This window comes from Calonectris borealis, chromosome W (genome assembly GCF_964195595.1).
Source record: "Calonectris borealis chromosome W, bCalBor7.hap1.2, whole genome shotgun sequence".
Lineage (NCBI taxonomy): Eukaryota > Metazoa > Chordata > Aves > Procellariiformes > Procellariidae > Calonectris > Calonectris borealis.
Genome location: NC_134351.1, coordinates 10,620,787 through 10,644,142, shown reverse-complemented (window position 1 = coordinate 10,644,142; position 23,356 = coordinate 10,620,787). Strand labels below are relative to the sequence as shown.

Sequence of the window (23,356 nt, the reverse complement as noted above, 5' to 3'; positions counted from 1 at the left end):
AAACTAAAGAGCCTCATCAAAATAAATTAATCATTAATAGACAGGGAGTGACATATACTCAAAGCTTTGTGTGTGCTCTAGCAGTCTATTTCTAGTCTCTTGGTTGCCATCTGTAAAATTTAGGTTAACTAGAAAGAACTCAAACTGAAACGTGGCTGTCTCCTGGCTACGTGCCTTTGCTTCTCTTCAAAGACATTTTTTGCTGAGAAAATAAACAACTGTTCTTTTTATGTAAGCCAGTATTTGGTAGGACTGTCTTTGGTAGTCAATACAGGGAATTTTGGTCATTCCTTCCTAATCTCAAACATCATCAACTTTAAATGGAAGACACATCAAGAACAGCATTCAGTATGCACATGACAATTATTCATAGTGATGCAAGTTGTGTAACCTATTTGTTGGTACTGGGGGCACAACTTTTGGTCTCGACTTTTTATTTTTCAGCTATAGATCTACATGTGCAATGGTGAACCTGATAAATGTCAGATGAGTCATTGTACCCATGTATTTACTGTGGGCCAAAAGCAGCTTTGGGCCTCCTTACCCACACGTTAGTACCAGCCAGTGTGGCATGTATATTCTATGTCACTGCATGTGGGGGCACTGCTTCGCTATGCACTAAGACCAGAGCTGCGCTACCAAGGTTTATCAAGTTACAATTCTATAGCAACTCATACAAAACAGCACATTTAGAAGAATATATATGACACTGGGTACAGAGCTATTCATGATGTTTATTTAAATGCTTCCAACTTAGATGCAATAAATTCTCCCTCCTGTCCCTGTGACATGCACTTCTCTCCATGATTGGATCGCATTTTAAGGGAGAGGGTGTAAATACTTCCTTCCATGTGATTTGTGCTGAATAACATGCTAATGGTGAAGTCTATCCCAGAGTAAACATTGGTGGATATTTTCTTTCTGTCAATATCTATATTGTATAAGGCCATGTGTCTGAAGAAAATGATTCACGCAGCTTGTAAGATAAATACTGCTGGTCTGGTTTTCTTTCCAACAGGGGATGCATGAAGAGGAAAACTTCCCAGCAGCACAAAATCATGCGAAGTTATGGATGGGGAAATTTCAAAAGGAGTGTAAAGAACATCTGGCAAGGTCACTGCACAGTTCCTTCTGCTCTGTTTAATGGTATCTCGCAGTTATAACCAATGTCAACATATTCCCAACTCTAACTTCTGGAGTGCACAACTTGCCATCCTAAATAAAGTTACCCATGAAGAAATAAAGGCATTTTCCCTGTCCCTTTCATGGAAATTGTGCAAAAAAAAACCCAAAACAAACAAACAAACCAAAAAAACCAACACCATTTCAGTAATTTTCAGAGAGCTGTGGTCTGTATAAGACCTTCTCTAACATGGCCTTCAATGAAGCTACCTAAATGAGAGACTGTAAAAATCATTCTATCCTTGTGCTTAGCCTCCCTGCAATGTTGTCTGTACTGCGATTCTCAGCTCCACTGAACTATCTAATTGCTTCCATTTATAAGAAGCAGTCTGCTGCATCTTGACTTAGAGTTATTTCATGTAGATACACTGCTGTACTTCAAACAATATGACTGCACTGTTACTTTGCAAACAGCATGTCCATGTTTGTTTAACAGTTTGGGGTGGAATTTAATGGAGTAGATCTTAAAGCAGGCTAATTTTTACCCAAAGTTAGACTTTTTCAAAATGCAAGGTCCCACTTGTTGGTCAGATCCATCTCCAAAATGCTGCTTCTAATGGAAGGGACAAATATATGTCCCTCCTATCTAGAATTTGATTATACATTAGCTTAATAATTTTTTTTCCTCATCTTCATGCACAATGAAGCATGTTAAAACTACTAATCCATATAGAATGCAAAATATTCTTGGGTATGGATTTGCATCTGTTGTTGAAGTTAATGTATCATTTAATGACTAGCATGAGTATACTCACACATAGGTGGTCATGTATAGTTAATACTCCGATATAGAAGGGCTATTCCAGCAGGTACTGCAAGGACTTGTTATATACTTTTGACCAACTTAGTTCTCCTCTGTCCACTGGTCCCTCTCTGAGGAGCCTATAGAAATTCATAAAATATCGTCTTTAAACCCTAACAAACCAGAGATTAATAAAACAACCAAAACCAGCTGGAGAAATGTCATTCATTTCTCCTTCAAACTGCCATACTTCTGTGTATTTGCTGTGATACCCAGACTCCTTGGCAATAGGCAAGACCCCTCCCATGGGATATTATCCCTGGACTACTTATGGTTGAGGAGGTTGTGTGGTCAAAGTAACAGGGAGCACCGACTCACCTCTATGACAGTGCTGTTGACCCTGAGATCACTGGTGCCTGGGGCACCGACAGTGGCAGTTTTACCCCTCTGGTAGAGGAGGGGGCCCAGGCCCTCTGTAAGAGTCAAAACTTTCTTCAGCCACAGCAGATGATGTTACCATGGCATCCTGTGTCCAGGAAAGCCTTTTAAAAGTCCTTTTGCCCCTCTTAAACTCCAGCTTTAAAATCAAAGTCTCAAAGTATGTTTTCATTTCTCCCCCTCCTCCCCCAAGAACTTGGGTGTGTTTCTCTAGCTGTTGTTATTTTATGGTTGACTTTTTGCTCTGGTTTCTTATCATCTGAAGCTAATATAGAGTTTTATGTCTTTCAGTAGTTTTCCTGGGAGAGGGATTAATGGTTAGAAGACAGCTGATGTGATCAACAAGTAAAAAGCCTTTCGTGTAGGTGACTAACAGGATACACAGTGGTGGGTGTGTGCAATTTTTTTTTCTATTTAGGGTTTGAACAAAGTGATCATCTCAAACATATGCAATGGGAAATCTGGGCCATAGTATATTTGTATTGTGAGTGTATGTGAATATAACAAGACAGATATACATGCATGCATATGTATATGCAATACTTTATATGAAAAAAAAAACTTGAGCTTTACTGAAGTCATTGAAATTACAAAAAGTGAACTTCCTTTTTGTATGTAATATCAGTTGTGTTAAGAACTGCATCTTAAAAAGGTTGTTTACACTGCTGTGAAACTGTTACAGAGAGCATTTTACCTCAAGGAAGAGACGTTTCCTACAAGGGGGTTTGTAGGCAATGAGACAAAAAATAATAGCACTAGAAAGTTGGGTATTTTGTTCTGTAGTTTCACATAATAGCATGGTAAGAGGTTTTTCACGGCAAGCAACAGCAAAGGACTTCAAGAAATCAGTCATGGTGGGTTCATTTTATTGAATAATAAATAATGCTCTTTTGAATAATTGAATAATAATGGTCTTTTTATTGAGCATTTGTTCACAAATTAATTCCTCCCAAATAAAAGAACTGTGCACGTGTTGGAGAGGAAAAAGTAATGGAAAAATATGAGGATGGAGAAAATGGACTGGTATTGTTAAGCTAACATCAAATGTGCTTCTTTTCTTTTTTTCATTAATTAGCTGATCCAGTGTCAAAAACCTAAACAATCAAAACTTAGAACAATTTCAGTAATAAACTTCATATTTGAAGCAGCACAACTTTTACTGCAGCTGTTCCAGGGTTACTTAATATATCTTAATGAACAGATATTAAAGAGCAATTGTGAAGAGCACGAACATGAAATAGCACTATTGCTTGTGGAGCACATGGGAGTAATGGAAGTTCCAGCAGCTGGAATTTGGGTTCCAAGACTTTCACCTCTATGTCACTACCTTAATCCTGCTGTAATTAATAAGTGCTTTACCCCTTTCAAAGGTGTCCTGGTTTTGGCTGGGATGGAGTTGATTTTCTTCCTATTAAGTGGTATAGTGCTGTGTTTTGGATGTAGTGTGAGAATAATGTTGATGACACACTGATATTTTGGTTGTTGCTAGGTATTGTTTACGCTAGTCAAGGACTTTTCATCTTCCCATGCCCTGCCAGATGTGCAGGGGGCTGGGAGGGAGTGTGGCCAGGGCGGCTGGCCCAGCTGGCCAATAGGCTATTCCATACCATATGACGTCATGCTCAGCATATAAGGCTGGGTGAAGAAGAAGAAGGGGGGGAAATGCTGCTCTCTATCAGCCCTTATTTGACAAGCGAAGTGAAATCATCAATGCAATTTATGAACCTACAGAGGAAGAATGTGAATGGAAAGCAGATGTCGAAGAAGAAATTTCAGAGGAAATGAAAGAGAAAGCCAAGCTTGAAGAGGAAAAAAAGGACGAAGAAAAAGAAGACCCTAAAGGAATTCCTGAGTTTTGGCTGACAGTATTCAAGAACGTGGACTTGCTCAGTGATATGGTTCAGGAACATGATGAACCTATCCTGAAACACTTAAAAGATATAAAAGTGAAATTTTCAGAAGTTGGACAGCCTATGAGTTTCACATTAGAATTTCATTTTGAACCAAATGACTACTTCACAAATGAAGTATTGACAAAGACGTATAGAATGAGGTCAGAGCCAGATGATTCTGATCCCTTCTCCTTTGATGGACCGGAAATCATGGGTTGTACAGGTTGCCAAATAGACTGGAAAAAAGGAAAGAATGTTACTTTGAAAACTATTAAGAAGAAGCAGAAACATAAGGGTCGCGGAACAGTCAGAACAGTGACAAAAACTGTTTCCAATGACTCTTTCTTCAACTTCTTTAGTCCTCCTGAAGTTCCTGAAAGTGGAGACTTGGATGATGATGCTGAGGCAATCCTTGCTGCAGACTTTGAAATAGGTCATTTCTTGCGTGAACGTATAGTCCCCCGATCGCTACTTGGTTATCGGTCAGCGCGGGTGGTGAGCAATTGCATTGTGCATCACTCATTTTGTATATTCTATCATTATTTATTATCATTATTCTCCCTTTTCTGTTCTATTAAACTGTCTTTATCTCAACCCACGAGTTTTTCTCACTCTTACCCTTCCGATTCTCTCCCCGTCCCACTGGGGGGGCGGGGGGAGTGAGTGAGCGGCTGCGTGGTATTTGGCTGCCTGCCAGGTTAAACCACGACAAAAGGACAGTTAGAGACTTCTGTGAAATTACTCAGTTGCTAATAAGAGAGATGATTTAATGATGGGTCGATTTAAGCTCCAACAGAGTACTTGCCATTTCATGTCATAAGCTGCCATAACTGGCACTCTGGCTTGTCACTTCAGCAAAAAGGTTGCATGCTGAGTAGAGGAGAAGGCTGAACAACACTTTAAACCCTTCTCTACCAGCCCTGCACAGCACAGAGCTAGGAGGAGTATGGAGTTGACTATATTGCATTATTGTTGTCATTTGTCTCTTCCAGAATGGAGTAGGAAGTTTTGTCTGGAAGTTTCAAAGTTTCATCTGGCAAGCTTTACACTTTAGGCAGCTTTTGGGAGCCATTTCTGAGTGTTCACCTCTCCTGCAGTGGCTGGCTAAGGAGGCTAGCTCCTCCAGGTACAGAAGTGGCAGGGCAGCAACGACCGGTCCCGTAAAGCTGGCATCCACCAAAGCCCGTCAGTGATGGGTGAAGGGGAAATTCAAATTGTAACTGCTCAGCAGTGGTAATTCCTGACCAAGGAATGATCTGGCATGGAGGGCAAAAAGGCCCAACTGCAGAAGGGGTTAAACCGGCTGGAAGCGGGAATGCCAGAGACAGAAGGACTCCCTGTAAGGGAGTGAAGTTTCCCTTGCTGATGAGATAAGAAACAGCCTCAGCATTGTCTTGTAGCCATCCTGGAATGCAGGGATTACTCAGGGGCCACCTTTGGGTAACAGAGCTGGTGCTGGGGGATGGACCCAAGGCTGGGCTGAGGTGCCCCTTGCAACCGCTCACAGGATTGGTGCTGGTGCAAGTGTATATAAGGAATCTGCTTGTGATGCATTTTTGCAGACTACTTGTAGAACTGCTTATGGTGGTAGGACTCTGCCCAATGCATTGTTCAATTTTTTTTATATATATATTTAAGCACAAACGTGTGTTTAATTCACCTCGAGGGGTACCATAAAAATTCCCCAACATGGGCAAGGGGAGACAATGCTTGTTCTGTTCCCTTCTTGGGAGCCTGCCATGCTCTGTGCAGAGCTGTCACCAACAGCTGAGTGCTAACAAGTATGTGAAGAAAGAGAGGGCATAATACATTCAGTTCTTTCTAATTTGTGTTGTGGAGCTGGCTGGTCAGTGTGGGATTCAGAGGCTTGTAGAACTGGCCCAGCTCTGAGGACTGGCTCTTTTGTCAAACAAGCCTTAAAAGGTTTAAAATCTTATCAGTACAAACCCAAATGTAATCTTTGTGGCCATGTGAGAGGCTCAACTTCAGCCAAGTGTATGTAAGCAGCCTGAGTCAAGAGTAGGCTAGCCTCTGTCTGGGACAGGGTGATGGGAGGGATGGCAGAGCACTGCCAAATCAGGCCATCGCCTGTCATGAGGTGCAGGGATACCTAAATTCTGTATTCACACCCATATTAACATTAAAGCTCCCCTTAGGAAGGAGACTGCCCTGGCACTTGTATCTTCTGGGCTGTGCAAAACGTATGGTTTTGAGTTGCACGGCTTGATTTGTTTGTTACCTTAGTGCTTAGTGCAGAAACTTCTTTCCGCTGATTTACGTAATCCTCTGATTTGGACACTGCAAAGGCCGAGGTTTCATGGGAATTTCTGAGATCAACAAGTGACCCAGGCCTTGGTGTACTGAGTCTGGCAGTTGAGCGCTCCTTGACTGTATCAGAAACTCTGCATAGCTGAAGCTGCGAACGTACACCTACTGCCTGGCCCAGGTGTCCAGTAGAACAACACTGAAACCTTGAGAATTTTTAGTAATTACCACCTGGGACTGTGGCCAGGATGGAAATTTACGGATGACTAAAGCCAACCATCTTGCGAACCTATAAACGGTGGTCCTAAGTGAGGCCCTTTGAATTCTCCTGGACCACAGTGGGCTGCGCCCAGCATTTCCCTCTGAGTGGGACGCCTCTGTCGTGGTTTAACCTGGCAGGCAGCCAAATACCACGCAGCCGCTCACTCACTCCCCCCACCCCCAGTGGGATGGGGAGAGAATCGGAAGGGTGAGAGTGAGAAAAACTCGTGGGTTGAGATAAAGACAGTTTAATAGAACAGAAAAGGGAAAATAATAATGATAATGATAGAATATACAAAATGAGTGATGCACAATGCAATTGCTCACCACCCGTGCTGACTGATAACCAAGTAGCGATCGCTACTTCCTGGATCACGCCTACTGTTCATATACTGAGCATGACATCACATGGTGATGATGAGGTCGAGTGCTTGTGGGTAAGGATGAGGGGGAAGGCCAACAAGGCAGATATCCTGCTGGGAGTCTGTTATAGACCACCCAACCAGGATGAGGAGGCAGACGAAATATTCTACAAGAGGCTGGCAGAAATCTCCCAGTCACTAGCCCTTGTTCTCGTGGGGGACTTCAACTTTCCGGACGTCTGCTGGAAATACCACACGGCAGAGAGGAAACAGTCGAGGAGGTTCCTGGAGTGTGTGGAAGATAACTTCCTGACGCAGCTGGTAAGCGAGCGCACTAGGGGAGGTGCCTCGCTTGACCTGCTGTTCACGAACAGAGAAGGACTGGTGGGAGATGTGGTGGTCGGAGGCCGGCTTGGGCTTAGCGACCATGAAATGATAGAATTCTCGATACTTAGTGAAGTAAGGAGGGGGGCCAGCAAAACCGCTACCATGGACTTCCGGAGGGCGGACTTTGGCCTGCTCAGGACACTGGTCGAGAGGGTCCCTTGGGAGACAGTCCTGAAGGGCAAAGGGGTCCAGGAAGGCTGGACGTTCTTCAAGAAGGAAGTCTTAAAGGCGCAGGAGCGGGCTGTCCCCATGTGCCGCAAGAAGAACGGGCGGGGAAGACGACCGGCCTGGCTGAATGGGGAGCTCTGGCTGGGACTCAGGAAAAAAAGGAGAGTTTACCACCTTTGGAAGAAGGGGCAGGCAACTCAAGAAGAGTACAGGGATCTCGTTAGGTCGTGCAGAGAGGAAATTAGAAAGGCAAAAGCCCAGCTAGAACTCAACCTGGCCACTGTCGTGAGAGACAACAAAAAATGCTTTTACAAGTATATTAATGACAAAAGGAGAGCCAAGGAGAATCTCCATCCTCTACTGGATGCAGGGGGGAACGTTGCCACCAAGGCCGAGGATAAGGCTGAGGTACTCAACGCCTTCTTTGCCTCAGTCTTTAGTAGTCAGAGCACTTATCCTCGGGGTACTCAGCCCCCTGAGCTGAATAGCTTCCCTGAGCTGGAAGACAAGGACGGCGAGCAGGATAAACCCCTCATAATCCAAGAGGAAGAAGTTAACGACCTGCTACGCCACCTGGACGTTCACAAGTCTATGGGGCCAGATGGGATCCACCCAAGGGTACTGAGGGAGCTGGCGGAGGAGCTTGCCGAGCCGCTCTCCATCATTTACCAGCAGTCCTGGTCAACAGGGGAAGTCCCGGACGACTGGAGGCTGGCCAATGTGACGCCCATCTACAAGAAGGGCCGGAAGGAGGATCCGGGGAACTACAGGCCGGTCAGCCTGACCTTGGTGCCGGGGAAGATCATGGAGCAGTTCGTTTTGAGGGCGCTCACAAGCCATGTCCGGGACAACCAGGGGATCAGGCCCAGCCAGCACGGGTTCATGGAAGGTAGGTCCTGCTTGACCAACCTGATCTCCTTCTATGACCAGGTGACCCGCCTAGTGGATGAGGGAAAGGCTGTGGATGTGGTCTACCTGGACTTCAGTAAAGCCTTTGACACTGTGTCCCACAGCATTCTCCTAGAGAAGCTGGCGGCTCACGGCCTAGACAGGTGCACTCTTCGCTGGGTAAAAAACTGGCTGGACGGCCGAGCTCAGAGAGTTGTGGTGAACGGAGTTAAATCCAGTTGGCGGCCGGTCACGAACGGTGTTCCCCAGGGCTCAGTACTGGGGCCGGTCCTGTTCAATATCTTTATCAATGATCTGGATGAGTGGATCGAGTGCTCCCTCAGTAAGTTTGTAGACGACACCAAGCTGGGCGGGAGTGTTGATCTGCTGGAGGGTAGGAAGGCTCTGCAGAGGGACCTGGACAGGCTGGATCGATGGGCTGAGGCCAACTGTATGAGGTTCAACAAGGCCAAGTGCCGGGTCCTGCACTTCGGCCACAACAACCCCAGGCAACGCTACAGGCTTGGGGAAGAGTGGCTGGAAAGCTGCCCAGAGGAAAAGGACCTGGGGGTGCTGGTTGACAGCCGGCTGAACATGAGCCGGCAGTGTGCCCAGGTGGCCAAGAAGGCCAACGGCATCCTGGCCTGTATCAGAAATAGCGTGGCCAGCAGGAGCAGGGAGGTGATCGTGCCCCTGTACTCGGCACTGGTGAGGCCGCACCTCGAATCCTGTGTTCCGTTTTGGGCCCCTCACTGCAAGAAGGACATGGAGGTGCTGGAGCGTGTCCAGAGAAGGGCAACGAAGCTGGTGAAGGGTCTGGAGCACAAGTCTTATGAGGATCGGCTGAGGGAACTGGGGTTTTTTATTCTGGAGAAGAGGAGGCTGAGGGGAGACCTCATCGCACTCTACAACTACCTGAAAGGAGGTTGTAGCGAGGTGGGTGTTGGTCTCTTCTGCCAAGTAACAAGCGATAGGACGAGAGGAAATGGCCTCAATTGCGCCAAGGGAGGTTTAGATTGGACATTAGGAGAAATTTCTTTACTGAAAGAGTGGTCAGGCCTTGGAACAGGCTCCCCAGGGAAGTGGTTGAGTCACCATCCCTGGAAGTATTTCAAAGACGTGTAGATGAGGCGCTTAGGGACATGGTGTAGTGGGCATGGTGTGTTGGGTTGACGGTTGGACTCGATGATCTTAGAGGTCTTTTCCAACCTTAATGATTCTATGATTCTATGGTATGGAATACCCCATTAGCCAGCTGGGCTGGCCGTCCTGGTTACGTTCCCTCCCATCTTGTGTACCTACCTCAGTCAGTAGGCACGGGAACTGTCCTTGGACTAGGAGGGCACTTAGCAACAACTGAAAACATCAGTGTGTTATCAACATTCTTCTCATACTAAATCCAAAACACAGCACTAGGAAGAAATTTAACCCTATCCCAGCCAAAACCAGGACAGCCTCTCAGAGCTCATAACCTCTCGGGTCTGTGATATTTGGAGGACTGTCGCCGAAAGCTGACGATGGGACCTGGGCTGAACCCCTTCACTCCTCAAAGCTGAACCCTCGCCTGTTGAGAAATGCTGAGACATTTTATGTGAATATTTCTTCACTGAACTCGAGGGGAATTTTTAACAGGTATACCTTCTGTGTAAATATATATATAATTTTTTTTTTTCTGTCTTTGTATGTGTGGGCTAATAGTAAGCATAATCTGTAATTAAGTTGTGATTATAGTAGACTCTACTAACACTTATTTCATAATATTGAATTAGTTAATGATTAAGTGCTACTAAAGTTTGTAAATGATTCGTTGATAATTAAGTGTTGCTAAAACTGTGAATGAACCCTAGACTGCTGCTAAACACATATAGTCCCTAAGATATAAACCCTTAGATGATTTTTCTTTATATGTTTCATCTGTGTAGTAAGTAATAGAGCGAACCTTGCCATCGAATTCTGTTAGGTCGCACCTTTATAAATCTCTATTAAAATCACTTTCTGCTAATACCTTTGATGGTGATTCTTTAAGTGGCCTCTAAACCACTCATTCACGACACCAAGTTACAAACCAAAAGTTTGCTGCTGACAGTTGCTTCTTCTCTGGGCTGTCACCAAAGGGAATGGTGTCCTTTGTCCTAAGAGGGTGAGCTTTTTGAGTATCTGAGGGCCCTGAAGGTTAAATCCCAGAAGGACTCATGCATGTGTGATAGCTGTCCTCTTTGCCAGCAGACCATTTTAAATCAAGGATTGCCAGAGCTTTAAGCAAAGGTTCCCCTATGTGATGGGATTGCAAGGCACGCATGAAAGGCTTGGTGACATTCCAGAAAGGCGCAGGGGCTGCAGGGAGAGGTATTCTGGCTGATGGGCAAAGACAGCGAGATTCAAGCGTAAGCTGCCTTGGGAAGTGCGCCAGGGCGCTTGCCAGGAAATCTTCTGCTGCCTCCATACTCATCTGAACCCAAGTCTCTGCATGGAGGCACTGAGCCAACCTCAAGGCCTCATCTTTGGGCCATCTTGGAAGATCCTGTGATCAGCATGCAGCCATCTTATGGCAAGTCCTCTTGCTAAGGACCACTGATGGATTCACATCTAAGCAGCTCATAATGCTGTCCTGGGAGTGCCCTGGCCTCTTCTTCAGAGGAGTAAGGGGGAATGACTGCATGGACGGTGGTGCTTTCATTGAGGTGACATGTGAAATGGAAGCTGCTGGTGCCTATCCAGCTGGAAAGTTGTTTTTTTTTAAAAAAAAATCTTCTAAAAAAAAAATAATATATATATATATAAAAAAGCATAGGGGATGACCTTAGGGCCACTTCAGTAAGTTGGATTCTCATGTCCAAGGCTGTGTGTGAGCAACTGTTAAGCGCATAACTGCTGTGTTTGCTTATGGAGTCTCTGTGCTGCAAGGATATGACTCCCATTGCTTTTGAAGGCTCTTTGAAAAGAGCATTTGCCCAGGGCCCACCAGCCAGCATAGTGACTGAAATTCTGGTCAACTTAATTTGTGCTCTGGGCCTGATTTGGGCCCCTTAACCAAGCAAAACTCCATAAAAATGTGAAAAGGGCCACTATGAAAAATGCTAGGAATCTTAGTTTTTTCAGCTCCTACTAAGCAAACATAAAGAGAACACGTGTCTATATATTTCCACTCAGCCTTAATAGGGAGTCTTATTTGTACTTTCAAAACTGTATTATAGAATACTCTAAGAAGGCTATTGTCCTCTACTATGTTTTTATCTATGTATTTTTATAATTTATAAAGAAGTGGTTATATTCTAGGCTTTTCCTCTTATCATACTACACTTTTTTTTTTGGTGAAAAACACTCAAACCTTGTATTTAAGGCTCTATTTAGGATTTGGGTAATCAAGGTTAAAGCTACCTACTGTCTCAGACTGATCCAGGACAATAGCTCTTGTGCCACTCAGTAGTGTGTTATAGTGAGAGGAAAGGCTGGAAAACTCCGTTCTTGCACAAGGGTGTCAGGAGCAGAGCCACATGAATGGCGCTGCCTCCAATGACCAGCTTGAAAAGAAATGGGAAAAACTGAACTGAAACAGAAGTTTGTGTTTTCTTGTTTGTTGTCATGTATGGTAGTTGGGTTTTTTGGGTTGGTTTTTTTTTGACAGAATAAAAAAAATTAAGAAGTACACTTTTGATTTCAAATGCCAGTCTTGGCAGACAGGTTTTGTATCATGCTCTGGCAATCCTCCTGTTTTGTTCTTGAAAAGGAACAAAACCAAGATCATCTTGTGTGATTTGAGAAATATGCTTGCTAATCCAGGTTGGTTTTGACCTGGATGGCAAGCTCCTGCCTACCTCTCTGCCCTTGTTTCTATCTCATGTCTCTCTGAGCAAGCTGCCTCTGGAGGCAGCTGCCCTAACCTCCTCCCTGTTTGAGTGTTTCCCTTTGGTTGGCTTCTGGCTTTCGGAGGGCCTTGGGCACTTAGGTGGAAACTAAGTCAGCTGAATTTGGGCAGAAAAGTCAAAACTTATATCTAAAAAAAAAAGAAAAAAGAGGAAATACTGCATTTCAAAATTAAATTTATCTGTTTAAAAAGTGCCTGTTCTGACACTTTTATTGAGGAGGGGCCAAAATGGCTTCTCAAATTTGCAGGTTGTTTGAATTTCTCAATCTCTGTTTGTTGGGAATTTACTACAGTTTTGCCAAGCTCTATCCACAAGGTCCAAATGTGATTTCATCCAAAGCTGAAAAGTGACAGCTTAGATGTTGTTTATGCCTATTAAACATTTATTTTCCTGGTGCTTTGCTTTCACATTTCCAGCATTCAGTTCACAGTTAGAGATTTTGAGAAGATAAGGCTCATGGACAGTCCTTCAAAGAAGAAATGCACAAGGTGCTCTCTCACAGACGTGACTTTTGGGATTTTATTTTTTTTTAATTGCCTTACATAGATCAGGCAAAAAAACATTTACCACTAAAGCTTGATATATTTGCCTTAGTATAGAAAAAGAATACCATTAGCACTTCACATGGGCCATGTTTATTTGTTGCTCTGAGTGTTTTGTAAATAGTAATGCTAGTTTTATAAAAGTGCAGGAGAAGCATTCTGTCTGTACCAGGTATGTTCCAATGATGCTAAAATAGAAAACAAAGAGGATTTCAGTGGAGTCACTTGTGGCATCTGATAGATACATGCACAGCCTTTATCATCACAAAGCAGCCCTACCATCTCTCTCCATTACCTCTCAGCCAGTTCGTCTCCCTTATATCTTCCTTCCAGCAACGATCACATGTCTGCTCACAATTCCCTTCACCTGTTTTGGCTCTTGAATCAGCTGGTGCTCATTAGGCCACCTCTTAATTCTTCTCCACATCTCCCCCTTTTGTTTATGATTTTGTAGCATTCTCAACTGCAAGCTGAAAAAAGCAACAACTCAGCAGCTTCAGAACAACCAAATCAGCCACCTGTGTAAGCAATTCACAACGCAAGGCAGCTCATGCAGCAGGTGACACCCAATTCCCTTCACTTAATATTTCATCTTGCCCATGGGGTAGTTGCAAATTGTCCAAGTTGTCCATTACATTCACAAGAACAAGTTCATATTCACAAGAACAAGTTCACAATACTCAGAAAACCACACAGAATACTGCACCGCTGACAAAACAAGGCATAATATAGACTTTCAATCTAAAGGAGTCATCATATATGATTCCCCTATTGCTTACAATAAGTTTATAGTAAATGAAATCTGTAACCCATATTCTTTTATTGATTTGCATACCTCCTTAATCACCTCATATGGTAAATGAGCATACTCTGGCGCTCTGTCAGGTCAATAAATTACAGGCATTGCCTGGAGAAGCATTACATTCCCCTTATTTTTTTTTTTTACTTTTTTTTTTTTTGCATTTTCCTGTTTTATTTCGGATTATTCTTCATGAAGTTTAACTCACATCTGATTTATCCATTCCCCCAGATGACAAAGCAGATTTGAAAGTTGTTTTTTTTTGATTATGAGAGTTGGCCAGAATACTTTCCACAAAAAAGAAACAAAGTTTGGTAGCATTCAGAAAATTAAATGGAATCATCTTCAAAACAACAGTTTTTCAACAACGTGTAAACTTGACCAACTTAACACTTCTAATACAAAGACCTATTTCCTTTTTAGCCAGACAAATATTAATCTTAACTTACTAAACCTATCTTCTTTTATACAAACTTACAAATATTAATCTTAATTTACTTAACACAATCTTACCACTTAGCCAGACAAATATTAATCTTTTATCATATAACGTTACAGTCTACAGAAATTATTTACGCTACAACACAAAAATCAATTCGACATAACAAAACAGCATACAAACTTAACACTTTTAATACAACGTTTAACTTACTAAACCTATTGTCCTGGTTCCAGCTGGGACAGGGTTAACTTTCTTCCCAGTAGCTTGGGGGGTGTGCTGTGTTTTGGGTTCGGTGTGAAAGGAGCGTTGATGGCCCATTGATGCTTTGGCTGTTGCTGGGTGATACTTGCACCGGGAGGGGGGAGCACAGCCGGGGTGGTGGACCCAGCTGGCCAATGGGGTATTCTATACCATGTGACATCATGCTCAGTATAAAAACCAGGTCGGGGGGGGCTTGTCCCCTGTTCGTGACACGCGGTCGGCAGTCGGCGAGCGGTTGTGTTGTGCATTGCCTGCTTTGTGTATTCTGTTATTGTTGTTGTTCTCATTGTTATTATTACTGTTCTACTCTGTTTTATTGCAATTATTAAACTGTTTTTATCTCAACCCGGGAACTTTCCTACTTGTGCCCTCCCGATTCTCTCCCCCATCCCACCGGAGGGGGGGGGGTGATAGTGCTGCTGCGTGGGGTTTATTTTTGCTGGCTGGGGTTAAACCACGACAGTCCTTTTTGGCGCCCAACGTGGGACAGCGAAGGGTTGAGATAATGACAGATTAATTAGAAGATATTAAGGAATTTATATCTAGTAACATATTAATTTGTTCTGCACCATGCTCTTGTTTTTGCTGTACCTGTTAAAGATTGGAGTTGGGTTTTGTAGTCTGCTGTGCTCTGCCGTGATTAATGATGTTTTGCCTGGGAGATTTGTTACTAAAACGCTGGCATTGGGGGTTATTTGGTATTTGGGATTCGTAATGAAGCCGTTTCTGTATTTCGGGTACCACCTCATGGAGACCATTAGCAATTATACCTTTTCCTCTGAGAGGTTTTTTATGGAGGAAATAGAGAATGGCACCCTCGCTACCTTCCTCTATGATGTCATCTCCTTTGTTAAAATAACTTGCCAGTACCTTGAACATCCCTGGGTAGTTAAGATACATCTATTGGTACTCCTTGGGAATATTGTTGTGGTTTTATCCAAGGTTAGTAAGCAATTCAAGAATGTCATCCAGAGATCTGCCCCAAGGCTGGATAGTTATGAGTGGCAGGGCGAGTGGGATAGCATGGGCAAATGCCTAGGGCGATGGGCACCCCCAGTGTTCTGGAACTTTACCCCTGAACAAGTGCAGAACCCTGAAAAATTAGTAGAATATTTGGAAGAAGTATGCTGTCACCCTGGCCATTCTAGGGAGACGCAAATCACTACAATGTGCTGGGGCCTGGCCCACGCCTACCGAGCCCTGTTTAACACCACTCAGAACCCCCAAGGGGAAGGAAACGTCTCTGCAGCTGATGACAAAGCAACAGGCCCTGTGGCTACCCCACCCCCCACGGCAGGCTACTCCGCCCCCTGCGACAGAGAACCAACCCATGCCGGTATCAGTCGCCCCTATACAAAAAAGAAAATGCACAAGAAAATCAGCTCGTTTAGTAAGGGATGAAGATGAACCAGGGCCATCACGAGAACAGGAGGTGGAGGAGGCAGAACCCGTAAATGAGATGGTGACCACCCGATCCCTATCCCTGGGTGAGCTGCGAGATATGTGAAAAGACTTCAGTTGTCGTCCAGGGGAGCACATTGTCACCTGGCTGCTCCGATGCTGGGATAACGGGGCCGGTAGCCTGGAATTAGAGGGTAGGGAAGCCAAGCAGCTGGGATCCCTTTCTAGGGAAGGGGGCATTGACAAAGCGATTGGACAAGGGGCACAGGCCCTCAGCCTCTGGAGGCGCCTCCTGTCAGGTGTGAAGGAAAGGTATCCCTTCAAGGAAGATGTTATATGTCACCCAGGCAAGTGGACCACCATGGAGAGAGGTATCCAGTACCTGAGAGAATTAGCTGTGCTGGAGGTGATTTATGATGACCTGAACAACGAGCAGTTATCCAAAGACCCAGATGAAGTCAAATGCACGCGACCCATGTGGCGGAAGTGTGTACGGAGCGCACCAGCGTCACATGCAAACTCATTGGCAATAATGACCTGGAGAGATGGAGAGGAACAAACAGTGGATGAACTGGCTGGCCAACTCCGGCAATATGAAGAAAGTCTCTCTTCCTCCCTATGGGCCTGTGTCTCTGCTGTGGAGAAACTGTCTCAGGAGGTCCAGCAACTCAAAGAGGATATGTCCTGCTCCCCACCTGCACGGGCCAGTGTCTCAGCCATTAGGAGCAGGCGTCCCTCTGCTCAAGAGAGGAGACATCGTGGGTACACACCCCGGAGCACCCTGTGGTTTTACCTGCGTGACCACGGAGAGGACATGAGGAAGTGGGATGGAAAACCTACCTCAGCCCTACAGGCACGGGTACATGAGTTGCAAGGAAAAACAACCACAAAAGGGGGTTCTTCCAGGAAAACTGCTGCTCCAGTCCCCAGTGAGCAGTTCCCCAGACAGAGTAGAAGGGCTGATTCCACTTCTGACCTTAACAAAGGGACTTCTGATTCATACTTACAAGAAGTGGATAGCGAATATGATGACCAGGACTAGAGGGGCCCTGCCTCCAGCCAGGTGGAGGAAAGGGACAACCGGGTTTACTGGACTGTGTGGATTCGATGGCCTGGCACATCAGACCCACAGGAGTATAAGGCTCTCGTAGACACCGGTGCACAGTGTACCCTGATGCCATCAGGCTATGAAGGGGCAGAACCCATTTGTATTTCTGCAGGGACAGGGGGATCCCAAGAGTTAACTGTATTGGAGGCCGAAGTGAGCCTAAGCGGGAATGAGTGGCAGAAGCACCCCATTGTGACTGGCCCAGAAGCTCCGTGCATCCTTGGCATAGACTACCTCAGGAGAGGGTATTTTAAGGACCCAAAAGGGTACCGGTGGGCTTTTGGTATAGCTGCCCCGGAGACGGAGGAAATTAAACAGCTGTCCACCTTGCCTGGTCTCTCGGAGGATCCTTCTGTTGTGGGGTTGTTGAAGGTCCAAGAACAACAGGTACCAATCGCTACCACAACGGTGCACCGGCGGCAATACCGCACCAACCGAGACTCCCTGATTCCCATCCATGAGCTGATTCATCGACTGGAGAGCCAAGGAGTGATCAGCAAGACTCGCTCACCCTTTAACAGTCCCATATGGCCAGTGCGAAAGTCCAATGGAGAGTGGAGACTAACAGTAGACTACCGTGGCCTGAATGAAGTCACGCCACCACTGAGTGCTGCTGTGCCGGACATGCTAGAACTCCAGTACGAACTGGAGTCAAAGGCAGCCAAGTGGTACGCCACCATTGACATCGCTAATGCATTCTTCTCCATCCCTTTGGCGGCAGAGTGCAGGCCACGGTTTGCTTTCGCTTGGAGGGGCGTCCAGTACACCTGGAACCGACTGCCCCAGGGGTGGAAACACAGCCCTACCATTTGCCATGGACTGATCCAGACTGCACTGGAACAGGGTGATGCCCTGGATCACCTGCAATACATTGATGACATCAACGTATGGGGCAACACAGCAGAGGAAGTTTTTCAGAAAGGGGAGAGAATAGTCCAAATCCTTCTGAAGGCCGGCTTTGCAATAAAACGAAGTAAGGTCAAGGGACCTGCACAGGAGATCCAGTTTTTAGGAATAAAATGGCAAGATGGTCGTCGTCAGATCCCAACGGATGTGATCAATAAAATAACAGCCATGTCCCCACCAACTAGTAAAAAGGAAACACAAGCTTTCTTAGGCGTTGTGGGCTTTTGGAGAATGCATATTCCAGATTACAGCCAAATCGTAAGCCCTCTGTATCACGTGACCAGGAAGAAGAACGACTTCAAATGGGGCCCTGAGCAACGACAAGCCTTTGAACAAATTAAACAGGAGATAGTTCAGGCAGTAGCCCTTGGGCCAGTCCGGGCAGGACAAGATGTAAGGAATGTGCTCTACACCGCAGCCAGGGAGAATGGTCCTACCTGGAGCCTCTGGCAGAAAGCACCAGGGGAGACTCGAGGTCGACCCTTAGGGTTCTGGAGTCGGGGATACAGAGGATCCGAGGCCCGCTACACTCCAACTGAGAAGGAGATATTGGCAGCATATGCAGGGATTCGAGCTGCTTCGGAAGTGGTTGGTACTGAAGCACAGCTCCTCCTGGCACCCCGACTGCCGGTGCTGGGCTGGATGTTCAAAGGGAGCGTCCCCTCTACACATCATGCAACCGATGCTACGTGGAGTAAGTGGGTTGCCCTGATCACACAACGGGCCCGAATAGGAAACCCCAGTCGCCCAGGCATCTTGGAAGTGATCACGAACTGGCCCGAAGGCAAAGATTTTGGAATATCCCCAGAGGAGGAGGTGACGCGTGCTGAAGAGGTCCCACCGTATAACAAACTACCAGAAAAAGAGAAGCAATATGCCCTGTTCACTGATGGGTCCTGTCGCCTTGTGGGAAAGCATCGGAGGTGGAAAGCTGCTGTATGGAGTCCTATACGCCAAGTTGCAGAAACTGCTGAAGGAGAAGGTGAATCGAGCCAGTTTGCAGAGGTGAAAGCCATCCAGCTGGCCTTGGACATCGCTGAACGAGAAAAATGGCCAGTACTTTATCTCTATACTGACTCATGGATGGTGGCAAATGCCCTGTGGGGGTGGTTGCAGCAGTGGAAGCAGAACAACTGGCAGCGCAGAGGTAAACCCATCTGGGCTGCCGCATTGTGGCAAGATATTGCTGCCTGGGTAGAGAACCTGGTTGTAAAAGTACGTCATGTAGATGCTCACGTGCCCAAGAGTCAGGCCACTGAGGAACATCAAAACAACCAGCAGGTGGACCAGGCTGCTAAGATTGAAGTGGCTCAGGTGGATCTGGACTGGCAACATAAGGGTGAATTATTTATAGCCCTGTGGGCCCATGATGCCTCAGGCCATCAAGGAAGAGATGCAACATACAGATGGGCTCGTGATCGAGGGGTGGACTTGACCATGGACGCTATTGCACAGGTTATCCATGAATGTGAAACATGTGCTGCAATCAAGCAAGCCAAGCGAGTAAAGCCTCTTTGGTATGGAGGACGATGGTTGAAATATAAATATGGGGAGGCCTGGCAGATTGATTATATCACACTCCCACAAACCTGCCATGGCAAGCGCTATGTGCTCACCATGGTGGAAGTAACCACAGGATGGCTGGAAACATACCCTGTGCCCCATGCCACTGCCCGGAACACCATCCTGGGCCTTGAAAAGCAAGTCCTATGGCGACATGGCACCCCAGAAAGAATTGAGTCAGACAACGGGACTCATTTCCAAAACACCCTCATAGACACCTGGGCCAAAGAGCACGGCATTGAGTGGGTCTATCACATCCCCTACCATGCACCAGCCTCTGGAAAAATTGAACGATACAACGGGCTGTTAAAGACAACACTGAGGGCAATGGGTGGTGGGACATTCAAGCATTGGGACACACATTTAGCAAAAGCCACCTGGTTAGTCAACACCAGGGGATCTGCCAATTGAGCTGGCCCTGCCCAATCCAAACCGTTACGTACTATAGATGGGGATAAAGTCCCTGTCGTGCATATGAGAAATATGCTGGGGAAGACAGTCTGGGTTACTCCTGCTTCTGGCAAGGGAAAACCCATCCATGGGATTGCTTTTGCTCAGGGACCTGGGTGCACTTGGTGGGTGATGCGAAAGGATGGGGAAGTCCGGTGTGTACCTCAAGGGGATTTGATTTTGGGTGAAAACAGCCAATGAACTGAATTGTACGATGTTAGTTATTACATAGTACTGTATGTCATCACTTCTATGGTTACCATATGCCATATTAACAGTATTACAGTAAGAATCACCCAGATTAATGTAGGATGAACTCCGATGAAACTGAGCAAGGTGCAACAATGATAGAACCGGACGAGCGCCCAGAACTGGCCTCCGCATGCAAGAGTCCAACACCACCCACCATCTCTCCTGCCCTGAAAGACTGTTATGACAGATGGAACCCAAAGTCATGGACTAAATGAACTCAACGGACGTTTTAGAGGGATGGCCCATGGACTAAGGGAATGATATCTCTGTGTGTGTATATATCAAAAGGCAGGGAAAAGTAGCAGTGACTAATTGGAATGTATGGGAAAATGTGAGACCTGGGCATGATGTAGATGGTATAGAATAAGGGGTGGATATTGTCCTGGTTCCAGCTGGGACAGGGTTAACTTTCTTCCCAGTAGCTTGGGGGGTGTGCTGTGTTTTGGGTTTGGTGTGAAAGGAGCGTTGATGGCCCATTGATGCTTTGGCTGTTGCTGGGTGATGCTTGCACCGGGAGGGGGGAGCACAGCCGGGGTGGTGGACCCAGCTGGCCAATGGGGTATTCTATACCATGTGACATCATGCTCAGTATAAAAACCAGGTCGGGGGGGGCTCGCCCCCTGTTCGTGACACACGATCGGTGAGCAGTTGCGTTGTGCATTGCCTGCTTTGTGTACTCTGTTATTGTTGTTGTTCTCATTGTTATTATTACTGTTCTACTTTGTTTTATTTCAATTATTAAACTGTTTTTATCTCAACCCGGGAGCTTTCCTACTTGTGCCCTCCCAATTCTCTCCCCCATCCCACCAGAGGTGGGGGGTGATCGAGCTGCTGCGTGGGGTTTATTTTTGCTGGCTGGGCTTAAACCACGACAATAGCCCCATACAAGCTCCTATGAAGAAATTTAACTCTATCTCAGCCAAAACCGGTACAATACCTCAGGAGAGGGTACTTCAAGGACCCAAAATGGTACTGATGGGCTTTTGGCATAGCTGCCTTGGAGACGGAGAAGATTAAACAGTTGTCTAGCTTGCCTGGTCTCTTGGAAGATCCTTCCATTGTGGGCTTTCTGTGAGTCGAAGAACAACAGGTACCAATCGCTACCACAACAGTGCACCGGCGACAATATTGCACCAACCGTGACTCCCTGCTTCCCATCCATGAGCTGATTCATCGACTGGAGAGCCAAGGAGTGATCAGCAAGACTTGTTCACCCTTTAGCAGTCCCATATGGCCAGTGCAAAAGTCTAATGTAGAGTGGAGACTAACAGTGGACTACTGTGGCCTGAATGAAGTCTCGCCGCCACTGAGTGCTGCCGTGCCGGACATGCTGGAGCTCCAATATGAACTGGAGTCAAAGGCAGCCAAGTGGTATGCTACTATTGACATCGCCAATGCGATTTTTTCAATTCCTTTGGCAAGAGAACGCAGGCCACAGTTTACTTTCACGTGGAGGGGCGTCCAGTACACCTGGAACCGACTGCCCCAGGGGTGGAAACACAGCCCTACCATTTGCCATGGACTGATCCACACCACACTGGAACAGGGTGATGCCCTGGATCACCTGCAATACATTGATGATACCATTGTGTGGGGCAACAAGGCAGAAGACTTGTTTGAGAAGTGAAAAAGAGTAATTCAGATTCTTTTGAAAGCTGGTTTTGCCATAAAACAAAGTAAGGTCAAGGGATCTGCACAGGAGATCCAGTTTTTAGGAATAAAATGGCAAGATGGACGTCATCAGATCCCAACGGATGTGATCAACAAAATAACAGCCACGTCTCCACCAAGTAACGAAAAAGAAACACAAGCTTTCTTAGGTGTTGTGGGTTTATGGAGGTTACAGTCTGATAATAAGCCCTTTCTATTGAGTGACCCAGAAGAAGAACAGTTTCCAATGGGGCCCTGAGCAACAACAAGCCTTTGAGTAGATTAAATGGGAGATAGTTCGTGTGGTAGCCCTTGGGACTGTCCGGACAGGACAAGATGTGTGAAACATGTTTTACACTGCAGCCAGTGACCATGGTCTCACCTGGAACCTCTGGCAGAAAGGATGTGGAGAGACTCAAAGTCGACCTCTAGGGTTTTGGAGCTGGGGATACAGAGGATCTGAGGCCTGCTAAACCCCAACTAAAAAGAAATATTAGCAGCATTTGAAGGGGTTAGAACCACTTCAGAAGTAGTTGGTACTGAAGCACAGCTCCTCTTGGCACGTCGATTGCCTGTGCTGGTGTATTGAATCTGACTGGGATCCTTTCCCCACAGCAGCCGTCATAGTGCTGTGGTCTTTATTTGTAGCTAGAAAGGTGTTGATAACACACCAGTGTTTTGGCTACTGCTGAGTAGTGCTCCACAGCATCAAGGCTGTCTCTCCAAACCACCCCCTCCTCCAAATGCTAGTAGGCTGGGGGTGGGCAAGAGGTTGGGAGGGGACGTAGCCAGGACAGCTGACCCAAACTGACCAAAGGACTATTTCATACCATATGATGTCCTGCTCAGCAATAAAAGCTGAGAGAAAGGAGGAGGAGGGAGGGCATTTGTTATTAAGGTGTTTGTCTTCCGGAGCAAATGCTATGCGTACTGAGGCCCTACTTCCCAGGAAGTGGCTGGACATCGCCTGCTGATGGGAAGTAGAGAATAAATCTTTTTGGTTTTCTTTCTTCTGTGCGTGGCTGTCGTGGTTTAACCCTAGCCAGCAACTAAACACCACGCAGCTGCTCGCTCACCCCCCCACTCCGGTAGGATGGGGGAGAGAATTGGGAGGGCACAAGTAGGAAAACTCACAGGTTGAGATAAAAACAGTTTAATAATTGAAAGAAACCAAAGTAGAACAGTAATAATAACAATGATAACAATAACAGAATATACAAAGCAGGCGATGCACAATGCAACTGCTCACCACCCGCCGACCAATGCCCCACCTATCCCAAGCCACCAGAGCCCCCCCTTCCTGGACCATGCCTCCTAGTTTATATACTGAGCATGATGTCACATGATATGGAATACCCCATTGGCTAGCTGGGTCAGCTGCCCCAGCTGTGGTCCCCCACCCAGCTTCCCATGCACCTGGCAGAGCATGGGAAGCCGAAAGGTCCCTGTGCAGGTGCCACCCAGCAACAACCAAAGCATCAATGGGCCATCAATGCTCCTCTCATACCAAACCCAAAACACAGCACCCCCC

General features: G+C 46.1%; 1 pseudogene; it reads left to right on the top strand.

Moving 5' to 3' along the window:
- Positions 1 to 2,814: 2,814 nt before the first annotated feature.
- On the top strand, positions 2,815 to 5,447 carry LOC142074999 (nucleosome assembly protein 1-like 1 pseudogene; annotated as a pseudogene).
- The last annotated feature ends 17,909 nt before the right edge of the window (positions 5,448 to 23,356 follow it).